Source organism: Balaenoptera borealis, assembly GCF_965194805.1.
Source record: "Balaenoptera borealis genome assembly, chromosome: 12".
Taxonomy (NCBI): Eukaryota; Metazoa; Chordata; class Mammalia; order Artiodactyla; family Balaenopteridae; genus Balaenoptera; species Balaenoptera borealis.
The window spans coordinates 22,623,179-22,647,601 of NC_138869.1; the positions used below are offsets into that span (position 1 = coordinate 22,623,179).

The following is a 24,423-nucleotide window of genomic DNA, read 5'->3' on the forward strand; positions in this document are numbered from 1 at the left end:
TTAGCTGATCAGGAAGGGATGAAGAAAGGCTGCTTGGATCTGAGAATCCTCAGCAATAATGCTGATCATTTTCATCACGTGTAGACCGGCTACTGAGCTATTTTTACCACTTTATTTGGTGCTGGCGGTGGGGAAAAACAGTCTCTGAAAATAGTTTATTTTCCTGCTGAATGTTATGGACATGGTGAGGCTTGACCATCATCACAGCAGAATAGCGTAGCGGTTAAAATCAGAGTTTGTATTCAGATAGCCTGGGTTCACTTCCTGGCTTGCTGTTTTTCCAGTTGCATCATCGTCATTCCCCTAGGTCTTAGATTCATCATCTGTAAAGTGGAATTACAACTCCCACTTCATGGAATCTTTGAGGGGATTACATGACACGGTGCTTGCCGAGCTTACAGTAAATGTTTAATACAGTTCTTATTATTTATATTAGCGGGGATCACAGCAGGAAACAAATGGCAGACGAAAATTGGGTAACTTGTGGGGCAGTTAATAAAGCGACTGATTACAAAGTGTAAGCAGAGCATAGGGACACCAAAAGGGAGAGTGCAGTTACCGAGGGTGGTTACCACCCTGAGGCAGGGAAGTGGGGAGAGGAGAGAGGCTCACCAGGACCCTGAAATTGAGAAAGTTGTGTAGGGAGTCCACCTGACAAAACGGTAATGAGAAATGCTCCTTGCCCATGGCGACCATCGGGGGGAAGGTGGGGAAATCACCCTCCTAACCTCTGCCCCTTCCCTCCCCGCTAGTGTCCTCCTGTTGGTGGTCCCCATTGGTTGACCCATCATGGAGCCAGAGCACAAGAGAAACAGGGAGGAGGTAGGGACAGGGCAGCACCGTCAGTCACAGAGTGAGGTGGCAATGGTACAGCGTGGCTCTGGAGGAGACCCTCGGAAATGCCCAGGCTGCGAGTATTGCTGCAGAGTCTGGGGAACCTAAAAGAAACCTCTTGGAAGGCCAGGGCTTCCAGTGAGTGTGTGGATTGAATGGCCACGGAACTGTCTTCTTCTGAAAAGTCTCTGTTAATTTAAAGCTTTTCTGTGTTCATCTGTCAGTGATTTGACAAAACGGCGTTCCTCTTTTTCCATCCTCCCACCTTGTTTTGGAAGAAGACTCGGTTGGTTGAAGCAGCCTCTCTCCCTCTTTGCTCAGGTATTTCCAGAAGTTTCTAAATCCTGGCTCAGCTCCTGCTGCCAGCTTGCCACTGAGCCCATGGATGCGCATTCGATTATAATGGCTGGAAGGTCAATAATTCTCTCCTAGTTACAGCTACATGAGGTGGAAGCGTGGAGGCTGGACCGTGGACACATGATGACATCTTGGCTGGGGCATCAGCAGGCAGCTTTGCTTTTGAGGGTTAGCGGACAGTTAGTAGGTATGGTTTACCTACTTGAGAAAGGTTCCTCTCCTTTGTTGTATCCTTGAGCTTTTATTATTTGATTGGATTCCCGTGTTTTTTAAATATCCTCCCCTCCCATTTGAAAATATATTGGTTTGTTTATAAGAATCAAAATACTTATATTTTGAACTTATATAATTAATTAGTGAGCTACATTTCATTTAAAACATGTATTATAATCCTCAGCTCCCCCCAGATATTGGAAGACTAGGTATGTGTTATGACTTCAGCAGATTATTTTGAAATACCCACATTGATTGCCCAGTTTCAAAGATTTAGAGTGAAATGTTTGCTGACAGTTGGAAAATCTGATTCTCAGCTTTTTGGAAACGGCCAGGCCTTTAGAATCCGCACCTTGCGCAGTCATAGATGTGCCCCCGCCCTCAAGTGCTTTTGCTGGTGAGGCAGTCCCTTTGGGGCTGAGGGCTTTTCAGTGGACCACCAACAGCACTTCCAGTAGTTTGGACATCAAGGCCTTCCTTGAAGGAGGATCTAGGAGGAGAGTCCCTGTGTCCTTCATAATGATCTTGCGGGAAGATGTGATTTTATACCCATCTCGTGCACAGGGAGCCTGAGATTTCACCTGAGATTGTATAGATCCTACCATTACAAATCCACACGCCACTATCTGGCACTCTTAGGACAAGAGTTTTATATTCATACATTTTCTATGTTAGAGAGGAAACTGAGTGCCCACACCATATATTATGCTGTATCTCTATATTAGTTTCTATCGCCACTGTAACAGATAACCACCGATGCAATAGCTTGAAACAACGCATTTATTATGTTACAGTTCTAGAGGTCAGAGGCCTACAGTCCAAGTGTTGCAGGGATGTGTTCATTCTGGAGGCTGGGAGGAGAATCTGTTTCCTTGGCTTTCCCAGCGCTCCAGGCCACCGGCATTCATTGGCTTGTGCACCTTCCTCTGTCTCCAAGCCAGTAGCACAGCATCTCCAAGTCTCCCTCTCTCCCTTCGACCTCTGCTACCACCATCACATCTCCTGTGTCTCTGACCCTTCTGCCTCCCTCCTGTAAGGACCCATGGGGTGACACTGAGCCCACCCCGATAATGCAGGGTCGCCTCCCCCCATCGCAAGTTCCTGAACTTAATCAGATCTGCAGAACCCATTTTGCCATATCAGGTAACATTTGCAAAATTCAGAGATTAGGACATACACATCTTTGGAGGCTATTATTCTGTCTACCATAACCGCACAGGTGTCCAGGAGAGCACCCATAATCAGAATCAATATTTCTGTAGCAAAATGTATGAATATTCATGCTAAATTGTGTACATCGGTGGTTAGCAAACTGCAGGTGGGCCACATCCACCTGTTTTTGTACATCAGGTTTTATTGGAATGCAGTCACGCCTATTTGTTATGGCAGCTTTCATGCTACAAGGGCAGAGTTGAGTAGTTGTGACCTGCAAAGCCTAAAATACTTACTATCTGGCCCTTTACAGAAAAAAAATTGCTGACCCTTGGTATAAATAATATCTCTGAATAGTTCAGGTCAGTTTTGCCACCAAATGAATTTTCCACAAACCTACAGAAAACCTTTTGGTTTTCAATGTTGCTGAATTTCGGAGGTACAAGCAAGGAAGCACGGACCACTCATTAGTGACCGAGCTAGGGACTCAATCCTAGTTCACTGCAAAGCCCAAGTTCTTTTTTTTTTTTTTAAATTTATTTTTGGCTGTGTTGGGTCTTTGTTGCTGCGCGCAGGCTTTCTCTAGTTGGGGCGAGCGGGGGGCTACTCTTCGTTGCAGTGCGTGGGCTTCTCATTGCGGTGGTTTCTCTTGTTGCGGAGCAGGGCTCCAGGCACGTGGGCTTCAGTAGTTGTGGTTCATGGGCTCTAGAGCGCAGGCTCAGTAGTTGTGGCGCACGGGCTTAGTTGCTCCGCGGCATGTGGGATCCTTCCGGACCAGGGCTCGAACCCGTGTCCCCTGCATTGGCAGGCGGATTCTTAACCACTGCGCCACCAGGGAAGCCCAAAGCCCAAGTTCTTAATCCAAATAGTCCACAATTCCATTTCCTTTGTATTTGAGCCAAGAGTATATGTATCTATATTGTACCCGTTTTAGGATTTTAGACACCCAGAGAATTAGAGCAGAATGTGGTCATCATCCAGTGCATGGGTCTAAAGATAATAGTTGGCAGGCTACACCGGATCAGAGGTGTGTTAGCTAGAACAGTGCTCTAAGAACAAGGCACGTGAAAGCCTTTAGCCAGGAGCATGCACTCTGATTAGCCACAGTCACCACCATTCCCTGCCTTCCTTATTGCCTCACCTAAGCTCCTCCACACATCCACATTCCCAGCCTGGTCCCTGAAGGCTTTTAAGACTTACCTGCTGACCTAATCTCTACCCTCCCGTACTAGAGAGGAAGAAAACAAGGTCGATAGAAGCATCTCGTGGAGGTCACATAGAAGATAGGTGGCAGAGCTGAGACTAGAACTCAGGTCTCCTGCTCTCTCTGCCAATTTTCTTTTACTTCACTGTCAGGTACTTGGACTTGGCCCCTTTCCAGTTATGATTCACACGCTCAGCTTTTACTGGTTGTTCTCTCTGCCCCGTCAGTACCCCCCTCCCCACGCTCTGCTCGACTTCGTTTTCCCCGCAGGTCACCACTAAATCACTTGCCTAAACAATCATCACCTTCAAATGTTCAGCTGTGGTCCCAGATGTTGTAATCTCTCTTGGCATCCTTCGACACTCTGGAGAGAAATTTCCTTGGAGATCTTCCAAATTCAGGGCTGAGAATTTGTTATCACATGAATTTCAGACTATGCCAGACTTCGGCTTTCAAAATCATCACAGCACACCTTTCCTCTGCGTCAGGGTTGTATTGTAGCCTGTGGACAGAGGCCCCCAATTCTTGGCTGATCCGTTCTAGGTGGGGTGCTGGGGTCTCGTTGTTGGAAGGAAGGACTTTTGGCCCAGGGATGATGAACCACTGACATCATTCTCCCTGAAGTCATTCCTGAAGGAATTCCAGTAAAAAAAAAAAAAAAAAAAAAGCAAAAAGCATCTACCTTAATGAGAAAGGGTATAAAATCTCTTCCAGCTGTTGGACTTATGTAAGGACGATAAAGTTTCTTTTATTGAGTACCCCTCCTCTGGTTTGAGCTTAGCCACACCTCATCCATAAAGAATCCACCGTTGGGATACAAATCACTTTTTAATCAGAATCCCTAACCACGGGTTCAGGGATAGGGCCAAGAACACCCTTGTATGCTCCATTACATCTTCCTTTAAGAGACATTGCAGAGAACTGGATGTTTCTAGAAGCTGGGTGTCTGCTTTCTCTGTATTTGAATGTAGGTATTATTTTCATTACTATTTAGTGCCTTCGACAAGTATATGATCACTGATGTAGACTGAAAGTTATACCTGGAAGAGTTTCAGTGAAGGGAGGAAATTTTAATTCTCCCATAATTTCCATCAACTAACCCTCCTCCAGCCACTCCAAATGAATTTACAATCTGAGTAAATGAGCTGTGCTGCAGACGCACTTCCACACCAAGACTCTAAGCCATCCCCTTTCCTTCTGCCATATTGACCCTGAGCACCTCTGGAGAGAAATTGTACAGAGCAGAGCCACTGGTTGGAATTCAAACAATCTTATTGATATGTTATTTGCTACTTGGGTTATTAGTGTATAATCTCCAACATTCAACCAAATGACTTGTGTTTTTCTTGAATACATGTATAGATGTCTTTTCACAGGCCAAAATTGAAGGATCCCTTTAATTTCAGTAGCTCCTCAAATATTTCATCCATGCTACCCACGTTGATGGGCATTCCATTATATCAGGCCTTCATCTGTGTTAGCCCAGAGTTTCTGCAAGGCTGTTGTGAATATTACTTAATTTCTTCATTTATTATCCAAGTATGCTTGTATACCTACTAAGTGTGCTAGGTTCTGTGAGGAATGTTTTATCCCCTCTGTTGCAACTATTACTCGTATATAAAAAGCTGACCCTGGATGGCTTCCTATATACTGGGCACTGTTTTAAGTCCTTTATATGTATTAACTCATTTAATCATCACAAGGATCCCACAAAGCAGGTAGTACAGTATTATTATTCACATTTTACAGAAGAGGAAGCCGAATCCCAGAGAGGTTAAGTAACTTGCTGAAAGTCACACAGCTAGTGAGCATCAGCCTTAAGCAGGACCCTAAGTGGATTGGGTCCTAAGTCCATGCTTTTAACCCTTACACGATATGAAAATTAAAAGGGATTCTTTCCGCTCTTAAAATTGTTACTGGTACAGCAAGGCTGCAAACTCACATGCTGACGGGGACCAGGCAGGAAATAAACAGGAGTGAAGTAGGCCAGGTGGGCATTGAGAAGAAACAGAGAATTCCATCCCCTCGCAGGAGTGGCTGCTGCATGGACCTAGCGATCATAGCTACTATAGTAGACAAGCCCTGTGTGGCCCGGCTTGCCCCTGCTCCACGAGAAGCCAGAAAGGCAGAGTTTTGAAATCTGAAATCTCTCACTGAAAAAAAAAAAAAAAAAAGAACTTTTGGGTTTAGCAAGTTTCTGCAAGCTGAGTGAAGTCTGTGGGTTGTCAGTTTGCAAACCTAAGTTACCATCTTAGCGGGGGATATAGCACATGTATGCCGGTGCCTATAAAGTGAGGAGAAAGTGCTGTGTCCCATCAGAGGCATGTTAGGGAAATGCTATGGAAATTCAGAAAAACAGAGAAAGGTGACTGCCGTATGGCACTGTGTGGGGAAAGTAGCAATTAAGATGGTCCGTGAAGGAGCAGAGAGGAATGTAAAGGGCGTGTTAGGAGAATGGTAAAAGATGTTTGGCCACAGGGAGGTCAGGTAGTCATCAGGCGTGGAAATGTGCCCTATTGGTAGGTGGAGAGCCAGTGCTCCACCAGACCTTCCCCTAAACCAGAAATGAAAGGGTTAATGTCAGTCAGCATCTGTGGCTGGTCATCACATATTTAAAGGCTGCCCTTGAGCATAGTCAGGGTAATGACTGGGAATTATACTGGCCAGGAGAGCTGCGCCAGTCACGGTAACCCTGGGGGCTAAGCCCAAGTGTGTGGACTTTGACCCTGGAGGGCCACAGGAGGTTTTGTGCCGGCACTGACCCAGCCAGAGTTCGTTCCGACGGCTCTGGGTCGGGTCACTTGAAGAGAGGAGGACATTAGAGGCAGGAGACTACTTAGGAAATGGACCAGGAGAGTCCTAGTGATGGGAACAGGGGCAGAGGCAGAGCAGTGGCAGGGCTTGGGGAGGGGGTGAACGCAGTGCACTAGCGAGAGGCCGGAGCCAAGGGCCACGTCCAGGGTCAAGCCCAGGCCAGTGGCGGTATCACTAGGCACTTGTACAAGGCGAGGGTGGGGGAGTTGGAGACAACAGGTTGAGGGGGAGGAGTATGAATAATCTTTAGCACATTTTGAATTTGAAGAACTAGTGGAACTTTGAGGCACATATATCTTATTCAGTGTCTTCAGAAACAATAACTATATATTCATCTACCTCCCCACACCCCCTCCCCCTAGAAATAATTTGTTTAAAGCAGATCAGAGATTGGAGGGAATGGAGCCTGAGACCAGTAAGTCTGACTGCAGAGGATAATAGACTAAATTTGGGAAGTTTTTGATAAAAAGCAAGTCCAGGCAGGCATTGCCTGGGGCAGCTCAGAACCGAAGGAGGTAACATTTATTGAATACCTACTATGTCCCAGAAGGTGAGCAAGGCTTTATGTTGATTATCTCATTTGATCTTCAGAACGGAACAACCTGAGGAGCTTTAATTATCCCCATTTTAAAGGTGAGGCACCTGAGGCCCAGGAATATGAAGTCATTCGTGGGAACCTTTGAAAGGAAAGACAAGGCCGTTTAAGGCAAACTTTACCCACTTTATCATGTTTTTTTACAAATGGCCCTGTTACAGGGGACACAGTCTTGAGTAGTTGCCTTTCCACCATTTCCCCATGGTGTGGATGTGACCAGATTGCAGCACTGATGGAGTCGTCTGAGAGCCTTGTTCGTACAGCAAGCACATGGCTTTTCTTAGGCTCAAGGTGCCTTCGTTCAAAATCTACATAGTCTTCAGAAAACTTCCATATTAAAGAGTACTTTTCTTTGACTGGGGTGCGAAGTCATATTGAAGTTGCCCCTTGGTGACACATGGCTTCTACAAGTGGGAAAACGTTGAAAAGCTTGGACTTCGGAGTCAGACCTGAGTTCAAATCCCAGCTCCATGATTTACTGACTGTATGACCTTGAGCAAGTCATCCAAGCTCTCTATGCCTGTTTGCTCATGTTTCATGCCAACCTCATTGGATTGCTGTGGAGGCTAAGTCATCTTCCAAGTATATACTGTTTTCTCCTCCCAGTCTCGCCTGTATTCTCTCTTTCCCCTCCAGTTGCCTTTTGGAAATAATCTAGACCAGCGTCAGCAAAGTTATTCGTAAAGAACCAGATAAGATGCATTTGAAGCTTTGTGTTTATCACACAGCCTCTGTTGCAGCTGCTCCACTCCGCTGTTGTCGAGTGAAAACAGCCACAGACAAGAATTAACAAGTGGGTGTGGTTGTGTTCCAATAAAACTTGACTTATAAAACCAGGCGGCATCTGTATTTGGTCCAGGGGCTGTAGTTTGCCAAGCCCTGGTCTAGACTCTAGCAGTTATGGGGACGTCCCGGCAGGTTTGTGGATGAGACGTGCTCTGTAAGCAGGCAGCACCAACTTCCTAATGGAACAATTCCAAAGCACTCCTTTCTTTTTTTCATTATCTTTTAAATTTTTTTATTGAAGTATAGTTGATTTACAATGCTGTGTTAATTAACTGCTATATAGCAGAGTGATTCAGATATATATATGTATCAATATTTATACATTCTGTTTTTATATATATTCTTTTCCATTATGGTTTATTGTAGGATATTGAACACAGTTCCCTGTGCTGTACAGTAGGACCTTGCTGCTTATCCATCCCACATGTAAAAGCCCACATCTGCGACCCCCAACCTCCCACTCCATCCCTCCCCCGACCCCCTCCCCCTTGGCAACCCCCGGTCTGTTCTCTACATCTGTGATTCTGTTTCTGTTTCATAGATAGGTTCATTTGTGCCCTTTCTTGAATACGCCCTACTTAACCTTTAGTAAATGATGGCAACTTTTTTTCTTAGGGAATGCACAAAAAGGCTGCAGGGATTTTGGAAGTGGCTTCCAGAATATGAGCATTTAATCACTTTTAATCGTGCTGAGATTAAACTGATCAGATTTACTTTCAAATGTACACCGGTCCAAGAAGTGCTAGTTCAAACAAAACAAAAACATAGGGGATTGGGATTCTTGCCATACTTAGAGTGTGCTCAGCTTTGTCACTTGCAGGGGACAGGGGGGAGCCCTCGCATCCAAGGAGGGCTTTTCTCACAGCCTGCCTTTCCTCCACAGAGCAGAATCCTCTGTTACAGGACCATTAATGCCATAAATTTCCATGGTGCCTGGATCCTGAATCCCACTGGCTCTGGTTGTGCTTTTTTTTTTTTTTTTTTTGTAAGTCTGGATTTCATGGATGTGCTCTTATTTGAGCCCCAGACAGGCTTTCTTAGTGGTCTGAGCCTCAGAAGGACGTCGCAGAGCATCTTAATTCTCTCAATGTGGGGGAATTCTTTAATAATGTATGTAGTGGCCATGAGCGTGCCCTCTGGAAATAGGGATGGTAACTGGCCAGTGATTCCCAACTCCTGAATTCTGAGCTCTATCCTTACATTTGCACCAAAGCCACGCTTCCCACAGGCTGCTCCCAGCCAGTGACCAAGCAGGGATACTGGGGTAGACCCATTTCTAAGAGATGCAAACTCCTTTGATGGCTGTGGCACTAAGCCCTGCTGAAATTTCCTTAGCACACGTTCTGGGATGCTTTTTTCTACCCTCCATCCCTCTGTTCTTCACTCGGGGTCAGACTGGCATTGTGGTCTGATGGCTCTCCCAGCCTTTCCCACCTCCTTCCCTATTTTCCCTCATGAGTGTTTTCCATAATAAAAGCCTGCATATTTAATCCCATTTTGCCATCTACTCCTCAGAGGACCTGGACTAACACAATAATATACTTTTAAAAATGTTATGTATATGAATCCCTAACAGTAGGGTAAGAAGTACCTCTCAGGCTTCCCTGGTGGCGCAGTGGTTGAGAATCTGCCTGCCAATGCAGGGGACACGGGTTCGAGCCCTGGCCCGGGAAGATCGCACATGCCACGGAGGAGCAACTAATCCCGTGTGCCACAACTACTGAGCTTGCGCTCTACAGCCGTGCTCCGCAACAAGGAGAAGCCCCTGCAATGAGAAGCCCGCTGCGCGCCGCAACTAGAGAAAGCCTGCGCACAGCAACGAAGACCCAGCGCAGCCAAAAAATAAATAAATTTATATTTAAAAAAAAAAAAAGAAGTACCTCTCTATGATGGCTGGACGGAATTTTGCTCCTGTCCCCGTTTATATGTTGAAGCTCTAACCCTCAATGTGATGGTATTTGGAGATGCAGCCTTTGGGAGGTAATTAGGTTTAGAAAAGGACATGAGGGTGGGATCCTCGTGATAGGATTAGTGCCCTTATAAGAAGACACACAGCTTGCTTGCCCTCCCTCTGCACTTGCACAAAGAAGAGGTCATGTAAGCACACAGAGAGATGACAGCCATCCACAAGATAGGAAGAGAGACCTCACCAGGAACCAAATCAGCCAGAACCTTGATCTTGGACTTTCTAGCTTCTAGAACTATGAGAAAATCATCTTTTGTTTAAGCCTCTCAATCTGTAGTATTTTGTTATGGCAGCCTGAGCAGATGAAGACAGAGGGAAAGTTGATCTCGCTCTAACTGGAGAATGAGTCTGGGAGCAGGTGGCTACGTGTCATCACCCCCACCTCTACAACCAGAGCGCAGCTCTGTCTGCTCAACACAGCCACGTGGCCACGGGTAGTGGCTACAGAGGGTTTGGAACCTGGAAATGTCTGCCATTAGTCTCTTAACAGAGTTGCTAAGGGTATTTGGGACGGGACAGTTCTCTGGGCGAGACATGCATTTCAGGGTGTTTAGTAACCCTGACCCCTGCCCACTAAATGCCAATGGGGCCTCCCAGTCCCTGGGGCAACCAGAACGACCTCCACAAATTTCCAAACATCCCCTGGGGCAAGATGGTACTGCTCCCAAGTGCAGCCATCCGGCACCCCTAGGGTCTAAGCTTTTAATCACCTTGCTTCACTACCAGTCTAATCGTTGGCCTGTGAAAGCAGCTGCCCAGCGGTCAGAGCTGCCCAGGGAGGTGGAGGGGAGAGCATTTCATTCCTTTGGTGTTTGGTGAGAAGGTTTCCTTGTGCTGTAGGGTTTCCAGGACTAATCCAAGGTCGGTAGTAAGTATCCTCCCAGCTCCAGGGCCTGGAGAAGCAGGATAGCGTGTGTCCAATGGGTGTGCAATCAGTACTGCATGTTGAGAAGTTATTTAATTGACTTCTTGCCTCCAGACGGAATATGTTAAACTTATGGAGAGTGTCACCGTTTTCCCTGGCTGACCCGCTCCCATTTGTCTTGGTCCCTACTCTCAAAAATGCCTTCCTTAATTAGTCTTGCTGCAACTTATACCAGCTTCTACTTACCTAGGCATCTGCATCTTATTACCCTAAGAGACCGTATAGCACATGGTCGTTTGGAGATTGAGCTCTGTAGTTAGATAAGCGGTTCAAATCCCACCTCTGTCCTGATTAGTTGTGTAACTATTAGTTATGTAACTAAGAACGACATTCTTTTTTTTTGGTCTATAAAACAGGGGCAGCAGTAATAGTCCCTACCTCTTTGGGTTGCTGGGAGGATAAAGTGAAATTCATGGCATTCAGGGGACAAAAAAACAACAATTGCCTGTCTAAAAGTTTCCTGATACACAACACACTGTGGCTTTACCAAGGAAATTCTCAAATTTCTCCACCATTTTGGGATATTGAATTATTCAGAGCTCCAGTTTAAAATGTAAATATTGAATTATTTAAAGCTCCAGTTTAAAATGTAAATATTGAGGAACTCTTGGATTACAGAGCTTGTGGTTATTTACCTTTGTATCCCTCTAATCTAACCCACAGAAGGTGGGCACTGAATGATGGGGTTTTGTTTATTTTTACTGAAGTATAGTTGATTTACAATATATTAGCTTCAGGTGTACAGCACAATGATTCAGTAATACATACATGTATATATATGTATATTCTTTTTCAGATTCTTTTCCCTTAGAGGTTATTACAAAATATTGAGTACAGTTCCCTGTGCTATATGGTAGGTCCTTGCTGATTATGTATTTTATATATAGTAGTGTGCATATGTTAATCCCAACCTCGGAATTTATCCCTCCCCCTGGATAATCGTAGAATGAACGTGTCCAAATGCTGTAGAGCAGACCTCGTTTTATTGCACTTTGCTTTATGGTGCTTCACAGATATTGCATTTTTTTTTTTTTTTTTTTTTTTACAGATTGTGGTTTGTGGCAACCTTGTGTCAAGCAAGTGTATGCCATTTTTTCCAGCTGCATTTTCTCATTTTGTGTCTCTGTGTGACGTATTGGTAATTCTTGCAGTGTTTCAGACTTTTGCATTATTATTATTATATCTGTTACCATGATCTGTGGTCTTTGATGTTATTATTGTGAAAAGATTATGGCTCTATGAAGGCTGAGATTATGGTTCGTATTTTTTTAGCAATAAAGTCTTTTAAGATATGTACATTTTTTAGACATAATGCTATTGCACACTGAGTGGACTACCGTATAGTAGAAACATAACTTTTGTGTGCACTGGGAAAGCAAAAAATTCGTGTGACTTGCTTTATTGTGACATTTGCTTTATTGCAGTGGTCTGGAACCGAACCTGCAGTGTCTCTGCGGTCTGCCTTTATTAGGTCACTGTGATAGTAATAATAATAGCAGCTAACTGTGAACAAGTGCTTCCTAAGTGTCAGGCTATATTCTGAGTGTTTTATATATATATATTAGGCTATTTAATCCTTATAAGGTAGATAGTTTTATCATTTCCATTTTACAGTGAGGAAACGAAGGCTTCAGAGATTAATTTGCCCAAGTTCACACAGTTTGTCAATGTGACCTTGGAAGAAGACAGAGTAACTTGTGAGTTTCGGAAACCAAGCTCTGCCTGCTCCCAGCTCCCCAGGGTCGGGCGGGCTGGATCTGGAGATGGAGAGCAAAGGTGATAGTGCTGGTGGTGGGTGGTGGCTTTTCTCCAACGAGCGCTCATGCAGGATGTCATCTGTTCTCAATTTCCACTCTGGTTGTCCTCCGTGGCAGCCCTCCAGCCCAGCACATGTGCTCAGGCTGTTGGCCAGGAGCTAAATTTATTTGTAAGCCCAGGGTTCAAGGAGGTACATAAATTACACGTATACAGCCTCATTCCTCAGTTTAGCCTGATGCAGCCGAGTACCCTTCAGGGTTTTCCAGGCTGCTCACTCCCAGTCCTAAGCCGTCGGCCCTTGTCGGGGTGCCTTCAGCTGCCACCTCTACCCCACACAGCAGGCACCTTATGAAGGAGACACTGGCACGTCTCTGTCCTGTCCACAGTCTTTGGTCTGGTCCCTTTGCCCAACTTAGTCCTTGCATTCCACTCTGTCATGTTCTCACCTCTTCTGACCATGTGGATCACACACCTCACAGCCCTTAATGCTTTTCCATTCCACTGAGGATGAAGTCAAACCCCTTTCAGGTGATTTACAAATCCCTTTGCACTCTGGTTCCCACCCACCTCTCCAGGCTACCTCCCAGGCCACTCCCCCCCCCCCCCACTAGTACATCCCTGTCCTTCTCTTAGTTTCTTACACATGAGCAGGCTGTTTTGTTGTCCTAAGGATGGGAGAGTCCTTTCTTCCTTAACTGTTAGGGAACCGTCTTCCAGTGATAGAAACGGTCGTGCCCACCAGTATGATTCTTGTTTTGCGAGAACTAGATAAATGCCAGCAAGCTGCTCACAATTTAAATCACTGTCTTCTAAGTCTCCTCAACCCCTGAATCTTTTCTGCTTTTATGTTTACTTTAGTCGCATTGTATGTATCCTTTCAAAGGATGTGTTAAGGAGGTCCACGTGATAGAAGTTGCATAGACTCAGGCAGATTTGAGAGAAGAACTCTCCTCCCCCAGTGAAGAGATTTTTGGGGAGGTAAAAAGTCCAGTAGATGGAAAATGCCTTGAGAATAAGGCTTTATTTCGGGGTCTTCTGCAGAGTTTGCCATCTGTTGAACTGAATGCGGGAGGAGCGGAGTCTGCTTAGGACATTTTCAGGGATGAGAAAAGAAGGAGAAAATGCTGTTATTTACTGCAGACCTACCCTGCAGCAAGTGCTTTACATTACATTATATCCTTCAATCCTCACAATAATTCTATGAAGAAATACTACTATCCCCATTTTATGAGGGAGGAAACAGAGAGGTTAAGCAAGTTGCCTACGGTCACACAGCTGGTAGTGGACAGTGGCAGTGTCATAGTTCAGGTCTCATTTTCCTTCTTCTACAAAACTGCACTCCTGATTAAAGCTGTTTAAACCATCTCTCGGCTTGAGCTCAAATAGATCTTTTTGCTTTTCCCTGTTGCCACAAGACCCTGTTTTTCAAATCTCTAGTGGGGGCCTCTTGATATCTCAAGAACCTACGACTCAATCGCATTTCAAGTTTTGTCAGAATTCAGAAGTTTTGGAAAGCTGACAGTTACACAGATTTTAAAAGTGGAATTATAGTGTTTGTCAGTGTTTGTAATCCACTGTCTGGACATTCAGGAGAGTGTCAGAAATCTAGTTGGGTAATTTACTGAAGTTTCCTGCAAAGGTGCCTGCATGATGAAATTTTTCAATTACAGGAAATTATTTGAGTTGTTGAACTGTTTCTAACAGGGAACACTTCTTTATTTTTTTAAAGGAGCTTAAGTTTTTATTAAATACTGCAATCTATTTGGGGGATTGAATTGCTGTCGATATGGAAATAGGACCACTTGGGTGATGTGTTCCCCGTTGCCAGTTTCTCTTACGCTTAAACAATCTGTCTCCTTTCAAAGTATGACAGTTGGCAGAAATTCTTGGGCATATGAAATTGGGATTGTTTTCAGACATCAAAAATCGGCCTTCAGATCATCCTTGCCGCGTGGTCTAGCTTCAGCCTTCGCTTACCTTTTACACGCAGCTCTATCTCCCCGGCATCATCTTGTGTGGAGTAGACCCACTTGGGTGTGCACGCCAGGGGAATTGGATTTGACCGCTCCCCACCTTCGCACTGGGGTGGCTAACGGCTGCGATCCCCTCATGTAGAGAATCCATCAGCTGCCAGGAGAAGGCAGTGAAGCGTGTGAGACCCAGGAACTAACTCTATTTCCTAGCAACCGAGGAAAACCATTTCTCCTCTGTCAGCAGGAATGCTCAGATTTATGTAAGCTAGAATTGCCCGTTATCACCATAATAAACCATATACTTGCAGGCAGTATTTACAGCCAGCTTGTCGTGGCATTCCGTCCTGGCAGCCCCCAAGCTTGTGAGTTTCCCATTTGCAGCCCCCCAAAATACGATTAGCTGGATGCTGAGTACTAATTTAGTTAACAGCAGTGCCTGACAAAGCTACTAACTGTCTAATTATGAAGGAAGATTACTGATACCATTAATTGAATGGTTGTAAAACTCCGGTAAAGTCAGATGGTAGTAAAGTCCATTTTCAATTCACTAGGCTATTAAAAGTATTTCCGGCTATAAAATAAACAGACACAAAGCATACTAAACAGGCTAATATGGAAACATAAAAAAGAGAAGGGAGAAGCTTGTGATAGCAATTAGTGGTCGTGATTAGCTGCGCCACAGGCCCAGTGGTGGAAATTAAAGATTAATTTATGGCAGCGCTCTGGCGAGGGAGGTTTGCCGGTGACTGTTCTGCCTACAGGTGGGCTAGGCGCTTGTCATTTCAATTGCCAAAAAATCATCCCCAGCTTAGGCTGTGCTTCAGCCTTCCTTGGGACTGTTCTTTCTGTTCCCTGCAGCTGAAATATGCTTAATCAACACATTTCTTCATTCAGAGCCTTAGTTTCCCTACAGGGGTGAGCTGGTCTAGGGGCCTTGTAGCTCTAAGAGAACCTGAGATGATCTGTTCCAACACCACTTCCTACCAGCCTGCATCTTTGCTGACCCTTACATACAGTTTACCTGTCCATGGTTCCCATACCCTTTACCTGGATGCTCTCCTCTCCAGCCACTCCTGGGAAACCCTTCTCGGTTTCCATATCCTGGAGAGTTCTCTTAAGAACCCGGTCTCTGTACTGCCCACTCACCATTCATCCTCACTGCCTCTTTCCTGGCTGTATTTTCAGTCCCACCAGCTGATAAGTTCCTGGGGAGCTCATTAAAGATGTGAGAATTGATTGAGGGGAAAGGCCTTCCAGGGCAGGAAGTATGCCACATCTTGGTCCGTTTCCCCAGGAAGATGTTGGAAAGTTGAGAAGATATTATCTAAGAACCTGTCACTGTACAGAAATAACAGGAACACTAGTTGGTATGGAATTTTGCTATCAAAAGGCCTTTTTGTGTTCTGATGTCCAGAAGCAGCCACGAAATAGATGAATGGGCATGTTGGCAACCTTGCCACTGAGAGGATGGAGACTTAGAGAGGAGAGCTGGCCCAGGTTCTGATGGGTTGAACTGAAGAACTCCTCTGGGTGGTTCTTAAACCCTGACTCACTGTAGTCCTCATCTGTAGAAAGAGCAGAGCGTCCTGGGTGGCTTTTCAGACCCCACTTGGAGAATGATCTCTCACATGTGGTTTATCAAGTAAAGACTTTATGCACCAACCGAAGCTGGGATGCATCACCTTTTTCCCATCTTCTTCTTGTCCTGGACAATTGGAGATTGCTTCACCAAATTTTAAGCCACCCCATTACCTTCCTGTTTCTTTAGCCTAGACCTGGGTTACCCCAAGTATGGTCCCTGGACCAGAAGCAGTAGTATTCCCAGGGAGCTGGGGAGAAGTATAAATTCCTGGGCCCATCCTAGGTCGACTAAATTGGAATCTGCTGCGTAACAAGTTCCCAAGTGTTTCCTGTGCTCATTAAAGATTGAGAAATGCTGCTCTAAACAGGTTTTCCCACATTGTCCCAGGCTAAGGATCATCTCAAGTGCTTATTGAACATACAGCCTCCTTGACCCTTCTCTAGACATTCCGCACAGCACTGGGTTTAGGATGGCGCCTGGGTGTTCGTGTGGGTGACTCATGCCTACAGGGGTTTCTTTTCCTGAGGGAAGTTCAGGATTCTCTGCTCTAACCCGGTGGTTCTCGCTGCTGGGTGTACATTAGAATTACCTGGTGAGCCTTTCAAAAATACTGAAGCTAGGAATGCACTCATAACAATTCCATTCAGTCAGGTGAAGGTGGAGCCCAGGTACTTTCCTGGCGATTCTAATGTATAATCGGGGTTCACAGCCACTGTCTCAGTCAGTGGTTCTCAAAACGTGGTCCACAGACCAGTAGCACCAGCACGATCTGGGAACTTGTCAGAAATGCAGATTGGTGGGGTGTGGTGGACTACCTCCCAAATCTACTGAATCAGAAATCCTTGAGGTGGGCCCAGTTATCTGTGTTTTAATAAGTTCTCCAGACAAGGCTGGCCTGTGTAATTCATGGGGCCCAGTGCCAAATGAAAACACAGGGCCCTTGTTCAGAAATTATTTAGAATTTCGAGATGGTGACAGCACAGCATTGAACCACAGCTGGAGTCTTCTAAGCATGGGGTCCTGTGTGACTGCACAGGACGTACACCCATGAACCTGGCTCTGCCTGCAATTGACTCTCGTGCCCACTGATGTTTGAGAACCCCTAGTCTGGGTTATAGCTGGTGTTTTTGCTTCTTGGCATGGTCCAAGAGTGACTCTCAGGACTTGTAAGCCACTGGCCCTGAGATGACAATAATAATAGTACCATTTGTTGATCATTTGTGATGTACCAGGCAAGGGGCTTGGCACTTCCCAGGTGTTATTTTCATTCAAGGCTCACAACAACCGTAGGAGAAGTATTCTGTTGCCTTCATTCCCATTGTGCAGATGGGGAGACTGAGCACCAAGGAAGGCCATTGGCCACTGGTAGGTTGAATATTTTGAATATCAACTGTTTGCCTCCTTCTTCACTGTGCCTCCTGCTCCAGTAATTATTTGCCCTGAGATCATCCTTGCTCCTAACTCCATGGGTGAGGACTTATTGGAATAGAAGGGCCTACAGGACCTCTAATAAAGGGCCAAGTGTTTTGCTTTGGCAAGATAGAAGGGTTTATAATCATGGGTTTTCTATTTATCATTTCACCAATGAGGAGCTAGAGGCTCCGACGGGGGACAGAACTAGCAAGTGACAGAGTTAGGGTTTGAATTCAGGAACCTCCGATCTCGAATGCTTCCCATCCTTCCAGGCTGCCGTGGTCCTAAGCATTCACTTACAGGATGGATAACTTCCCTCTTCTTGTAGTTTGAAAGGGAGAGGAGGAGTAAAAAAACCAAGGAAAGAAACTAGAGTCTCCAAGGATCTGGGAAGAGACCAGGGGACTGTAAATTACACTAAGCAAGAGAGGGAATGCTAAAGTGAAATTGAGCTGGTGTTCAGGCCGGACTCAGCCGCCCTTAGGCTGGATATCTCTGAGAAAATGACTTCACCTCTCTGAGTCTGATTCCTGTCCTATAAGGTAGGTATAATAATAATACCCACCTTTATTGGGTTGTTGTGAGACTTCAATGAGATAATGGTTTAAATGAGCCACAGTGCTTAATAGGACTCCTGCCACTTAGTAGGTGCTCAGTAAAAGTTGCCATTGTTATAGTATTGAGGAGGCCTTTGGCCCAGGTCAGTGGGATTTGGAGTGAAAGTCTTGGCTCTACCCCTCTCCCTTTTCTCCACTCTCCTCTGTCTGCCTCCCTCACAGTGGAGTTGGATAAATTAGAAACTCAGGATGGAGCTGGGAGATCTGGAGTTCTGTCCCAACGCCACCACCATTTAGATCTTGGACTTGTCTCCACCCCTTTCTAGGCCTTGGTTTCCTCATCTGACAGCCACAGGCTGGAACCAATGGTCTGCAAGGCTCTACAGTACCCTCCTTTCCTCCTAGCATCAAGAATCCATTGGCAATTAAGCCCCATTCGTTTGTTCCTGTGCACTAGTTTCTTGAAAGACATTTGAAAAGAAATCTGACAAGGGAGAGGCTCCACGGGCAAGCTGGCTTGAGGTTTGAGTCTGGCATCCCCCAGCTATTAACTGGAAGAAGCTTGGAAATGTGGAAATCCCTCCCTCTGTGCGCTGATCCTTGGGGGCCTGGCTTCAGGCTTTTCCTGGCATTGCCATGAAGACCATCAGGATCCCTGACCCTCCGTGGGCCCTAGATTGACTTCTGATCGGCATAAGTTGTGCTGCAGCTCGATGTTTCCCTGTTTTCCTTCTGCACGTTCGGTTTCCCAGGAAGCAGGCTTTGAGATGGATCTTGGTAGGCAGGAGGCAGCGTCTGTGGAAGGGAAGGGAGGGGAAGGAAGTGAATTGGGCAGAGGGAGAAGTGGGGCTGCAGTACAGTCATAAGGGAGGCCTCAGCCAACTCTCCACAGAATTCTCTGCTGGGAGCAGCCTTCAGAGTCATCTGAGCTGGGGTGGGAGTGCAAGGTCAGGACTTTACACCCCCGTGTCAGTCCGTCATTGGATGCAGCCCCCGTGGAAGTGGGTGAGGCCTTGTTGAGGAGGCATCTCTCTTCTTCAGCCCAGACAATCCCTTTAGGACACTGACAGCTGAGGACTGTCTGCGGGCAGCTCTCCCGGCCCAGGGGCCCTCAGTGCTGGGATGCTGGGAGCTGAATACAGCACCCCTGAACCCCTCCCCGCCTCCTTATTCCTAACCAGGCAGCTTAGGAAATGCAAACCTCCTTGATCTTAGCCTTCGCAAGTGCCAACTGGGTGGGTGATACAGTCTCTTAGTTTTTCACCAATTTGACCTTTTCCTCTTGAAACTAGATCATGCTGGAGGGTCCGAGCTGACCAAGAGGTCAAGTAGAGGTAGAGATGTGCCCTTTCCCAGTACAAATACTAAAAGCTACCAGTCGCTATCAGTCATTGAGTGCTAACTATATTCCAGGTTTACGATGTCTCCAATTTTCTTTAAAATCCTTCAGCTTATCTAATGCAATATTATGAGTTTGCTGAATCTAGGCCAGTATTGCTGAGAGCAGCCCAATCAAGGATGCGTGGTCCAGGGGAGGCCAGAGAGGCCCACTCTAGGGGAGCTGCTACAAGTTCTTTGGTTTCCCACCTCTTGAGTAACAACCAGAGCTTTGCTAATTAGCTTCCATAATGTCAGAAATGTGTGTGTTGTGTGTGTGTAAATATTGACCTTTGACCAGCCACATAAATATTAGAAATGTGCTCCCTCTGATGCAATGAAAGGAATTCACCATACATGGATCGTGTATAGTGAATCTTAAATCTTTTAGAGATGGACCTCGTGTTGCATGAATAAGGTATGGGGAGGTCTGTCGACTTTACCCTGAGAAAAATCACTAGGCAGAAATCACTACATGCTCCCATGAATGATCCCTTTCATGCCAAGGAGTGGTGGCAGCAAAATCGGTCCCATGAATTGTTTTGCTGCTCACTTGTTAATAATTTAGAAGTTGATAAACCTTCTTAGGTGTGATCAAGAGCGCCTTTAGAACTTGTAAACAAACTTGTGCAGGGCAGGGCTGACCGTCAGCATCTCACACTTCTTCAGTGGCAGCTCCGTATGTATATCCTGTGCGAGAACCTGGGAGCGGTCCCTCAACCACATTGTCTCCCATCCATTTGCAGCCAGGCACCATGCCAGCCGCTGCACAAATGTACTTATTTAACGTCCACAGCACCCCTAAGGGGTAGATACTACCGTTTATATCCTTTTTATTAGTGAAAAAACCCACCTCAGAGAGATTTAATAATTCTCTTTGAGGTCCTCACAGCCAGCCAAATCAGGATTTGGACCCAGGCCTGTATGTTTCCCAAACCTGCGTTCTTCACTTCTGGCCCATGTGACCTGCCAGACGGCTTCCCGGAAAGGCAGGAGAAGACGTGAAATGGGCCCAGTGCTTCTCTGTGCCCACGGTACCGTGAGAACCACCACACAATTAGGAAAGTGTCTATACTTTTACATCTATGTGGCGCATCTCTAAAAGATCTCAGCCAGTCCCTGAGTCTTGAATTTCACCAAACTTTCACTTAACTTCACCAATGAGAGCTCATTTCTACTATTCATCAGGCAGGTCAACAGGCCAACTGTTTTCACCCCAATAAACACACAAATAAAAATAAAACAAAACTCATTTCTTATTCTGTGGGTGTGAAGGGCTAACATCTGGCCACTGCTCTGTCATGAGCTATCCACGCGATGCTCAGCTAGGTTCTCAAACCCCTTCAAGCTTTGCTTTCCTCTCCCCAAGTGGAAATCTTTCCTTCTACAGATTTATTTTTGTGATGTGTGTGTGTGTATGTTTCAAGAAGTCTAAAGTAGGACACCAAGATGGCGGAACTCATCACTCAAAATGGGTTGAAATGCCCCTCAAGGAGGGGTCTCCTGCCCCGACAAGAGCATCAGGCAGTGTAGGCAGAGCTGACCTGAGCCTGCTGGGAAGAGGAACCACTCTGGAATCAGCCCATCCTGGTGTCAAGGGTGTTGGCTCCCACACATCTCCGTGACACTCACCACTGCTGGACGCACACACCTCTCTGGGGCTTCCTCTGGCCACAAGAGTACACTGAGCCCACACACAGGCCAGGCCGGACGTGCAGGGGTGGTGGGACGCCCCAAGAGCAGCCTCCACCAAAGGCTCAGTTACGCACAGAGATAGCCTCCTTACTCTATTGGTCTCCCTTTTTTCTGTTTCTCTTCCCCATTCCCTTCCAGAGCTCTCTGGGACCACCTCCCGAACGGACTAGTTGCACGCAGATATTTGACTCAGGGTCTGCTTCCATAGGAGCGAAGCTCCCTGGTTCACATCCCTGCTCTGCTGTGGGGCAGCCGTAGGTGCCTGGGCACATCACTCCTGTCACTGGAACCTCAGCATCCTTCACCGGGAAGAGTGAGATGATAAAAGTAGAACACATCTCACAAGAGAGTTGGGAAGGTTCCAGAAATAGTCTGTGTAAATCGTTAAGAACAGCATCTGGCATACAGCAGGCGTTCAGTAAATGCTACTTAAAAAAAAAAAAACCAGTTGATAGCTCCTAAAATTTCTTTGGCTGAGTCTTCGTCTAATCTGAGATCTCTTTGCTCTCAAACCTTAGACTTCCTCTGGCTGAATCTCCCTGGTTATTTCAGGGAATCTAATGCCTTTACTAAGTTAACATATCTTTAGCAAATATTGACTTAACACCTATTATATTGAAGACTTGGTGCTATGGTAGATATAAAGAAGAAGATGAGGTCACTGTCTCCAGGGAGATAAGACATAGTCACACGCAGCTGTGGTCCAAGGAAAACTGTGATAAGCACGCTTCTCTACAGGCAGACCTTGTTTTCTTGCGCTTTGCTTTATTGTGCTTCGCAGATACTGCGGTTTTTTGTTTTTTTTGTTTTTTTGTTTTTTAACAAATTGAAGGTTTGTGGCAACCCTGGGTTGTCAGAGGATAGTGAGCTTTTTTTTTTGCAATGTAGTATTTTTTAATTAAGGTATGTGCATTTTTTTAGATGTTAATTGTACACTTAATAGACTACAGGATAGTGTAAACATAGCTTTTATACGTACTGGGAAACCAAAAATTCGTGTGACTTACTGCAATATTTGCTTAATCTCGGTGGTCTGGAACTAAACCTGCAGTATCTCTGAGGTCTGCCTGTACGTGCCAGTAAAGTAGGAAGTGAGTTGAGTGTAGGGTAAAGGTAATTGTCTCTGGCGTGGAGGAGGAAGGGGTATCAGGGGTGGGTTTTAAACATTGGGTAGAATTTCAACAGAGGAGATGGAAGGGAGGGAGTGATACCAAAGGTGGAAGGTCTGGCATTCTGCAGCGAGCTTATCCCTATCTTATGGGAGACCCAATAGATTAATGACTCTCCATTTCTAGAGCAAAGGGGATAGCAGATTCTCCAAAAAGTGTAATAACAATATATAATGTGTTATATAATAGATTATTATACTTTATACATAGTACTTACTATGTGCCAGGAGCTACTAGAGATGCACTACGTAAGTTCATTGAATCCTCAACTTCAAGGTCAGTTTGACTATTATCTCCATTTTACAGATAAGAAAACTGAGGTGCAGAGATGTTAAGCATCCTGCCCAAGCTCACTCAGGTACTGCGTGGATGGCTGAAGTCGAAACGCAGGAAGTTTGCCTCCAGCGTTCCCATTCTGTGCTGCCTCTCAAGAATGGCACCTTTGCAGGACTTTAGGGGAATAGGTAGCCGTGATGTTGACAAGACTCAACAGGAGAAAGAACCTCTCCCCCACCCCACCCACCGCCCAGCCCCATAGAAGTGGTCTCCAACTGGAGCAGTGGTTCTGGAAGTTGCAGGTCACCATGACAACGCACCCCTGAGCCCGGCCACGCCCCCAGGCTCAGTCTCACTGGTTTCCAACCCCTGCGCAGGGCCCCTTTCCCTGCAGGGCCTACTGGGGAAGTATCCCTGGCTTGTGGCAGCTGTGGTTTGGCGCTCAGGACCCAGATGTAAGAGGAGCTCGGGCTGAGGCAGGGGCCTGCGCTGGTCTCCAGAAGGCAAGCCCCAGAGCGCCTCAAATAGGTGGTAACATCCCCAGTTTGATCCAAATCAAAACAAGCCTGGATTTTCCTGTTTGTTTTCTTTTCCTCCAGCAGGGAGAGGAAAGGAATGTGCAGCGGCTGCTAATTGAATAGTGGAGTGACCGATTTCTTATTTTCTTATCCATGCTGAGCAGAGCTGTAGGGAATCTCTGGGGCCAGGAAGGACACAGCGGGAGTCTCTGGGTCTCTCTGAGACGGAGTTCACAGTGGGGACCAAAGCTGCCAGCTGACATGTTTTATTTGGCCTGCCTGGTGTTTAAAAAATGTTTTAAAATAGATGCTGACATTTTTAAAAGGGGGAGATGATACATAAAATTCTGCATTCCTGGCTTGTGTTGAGACATGGAAAGATCTGGGCCCAAATCCCTGCAAGTAAACAATCAGGGGGAGCTGAGCTGAGGCTGCTCTTTTATACAGGTCACCAGAGTCCCCACCCACCAGCTTCACTCACCTGTATTACCTTTTAGGTCCTCATCAGCATTTGAGTTTGTGACCCCACAAGACGGGAAACCCTCCCTCCTAGGACCCTCACCAAGCTCAGGATGGGCACTACACTGGTGCCATGGGTCAGCAAGCAGACCAGTAGCCAAGGTGACTGGCGAGGGGCGCTTCCAGAGTCAGTTTGATGGCAGATTAAGGTGCCCGTTGCAAAGCCATTAGAACGCAGCGTGATGCATTGCTGGGTAAAGAGAGGGGCTGAAGCTGGAGACAGGTTCCTGAAGTGCTCCATCCGATTTAATTCTTCTGTACTTTTTTGAAACCTTAGGCAGATGAGAGCAGAGGCTGTAAATCACCCTCTATACAGTGGCTCATCATAAAGGATACGGAGAGAAATTAGAGGAGGCAAGAGAAGGAAAAGCAGTGATGAACAAGGCAAGGGTTGTTAACAGTGTGATTGAAGATGGGCAGGTAGTGCGTGAGAAGCTGCTGGAAGTCCGGCTTGATTTGGGCATCCCAGATGAACGGGAAAACCCACCAGCCCAGCCTACTGCTCTGCCCCAGGGCATGTGAAGGGGGGAATGTGTGTACAGAGAACTCACTGGGACTGTGCCTTACAATGTCAAACACATGGAATTTGCTTCAGTCAGTATGTCTCTTGATCTTGGCTCTGTCATTTTTTGGCTGTGTGACTTTGGGTAGGTTACTTAACCTCTCTGAGTCACATTTTCCTCCTCTGTTAAATGAAATAATCATCATAAATGCCAAGGGTGGTGCCAGAAGTCATAGGA

The 24,423-nt window shown here is 46.0% G+C and overlaps 1 protein-coding gene and 1 long non-coding RNA gene across 2 annotated transcripts in view; one reads left to right on the forward strand and one right to left on the reverse strand.

The window, feature by feature from the left end:
- PROK2 (prokineticin 2) overlaps positions 1-24,423 on the forward strand; it is a 411,259-nt gene that overhangs the window by 107,426 nt on the left and 279,410 nt on the right. The gene's annotated exons all lie outside the window — the stretch shown is intronic.
- Positions 8,472-24,423, reverse strand: part of LOC309607566 — a 32,803-nt gene continuing 16,851 nt past the window's right edge. The window contains exons 2-3 of the long non-coding RNA XR_014232451.1: positions 20,360-23,955; positions 8,472-18,924 (exon numbers count right to left, since the gene is read on the reverse strand). This is a non-coding gene — a long non-coding RNA (uncharacterized lncRNA). The remainder of the gene's footprint in view (positions 18,925-20,359; positions 23,956-24,423) is intronic.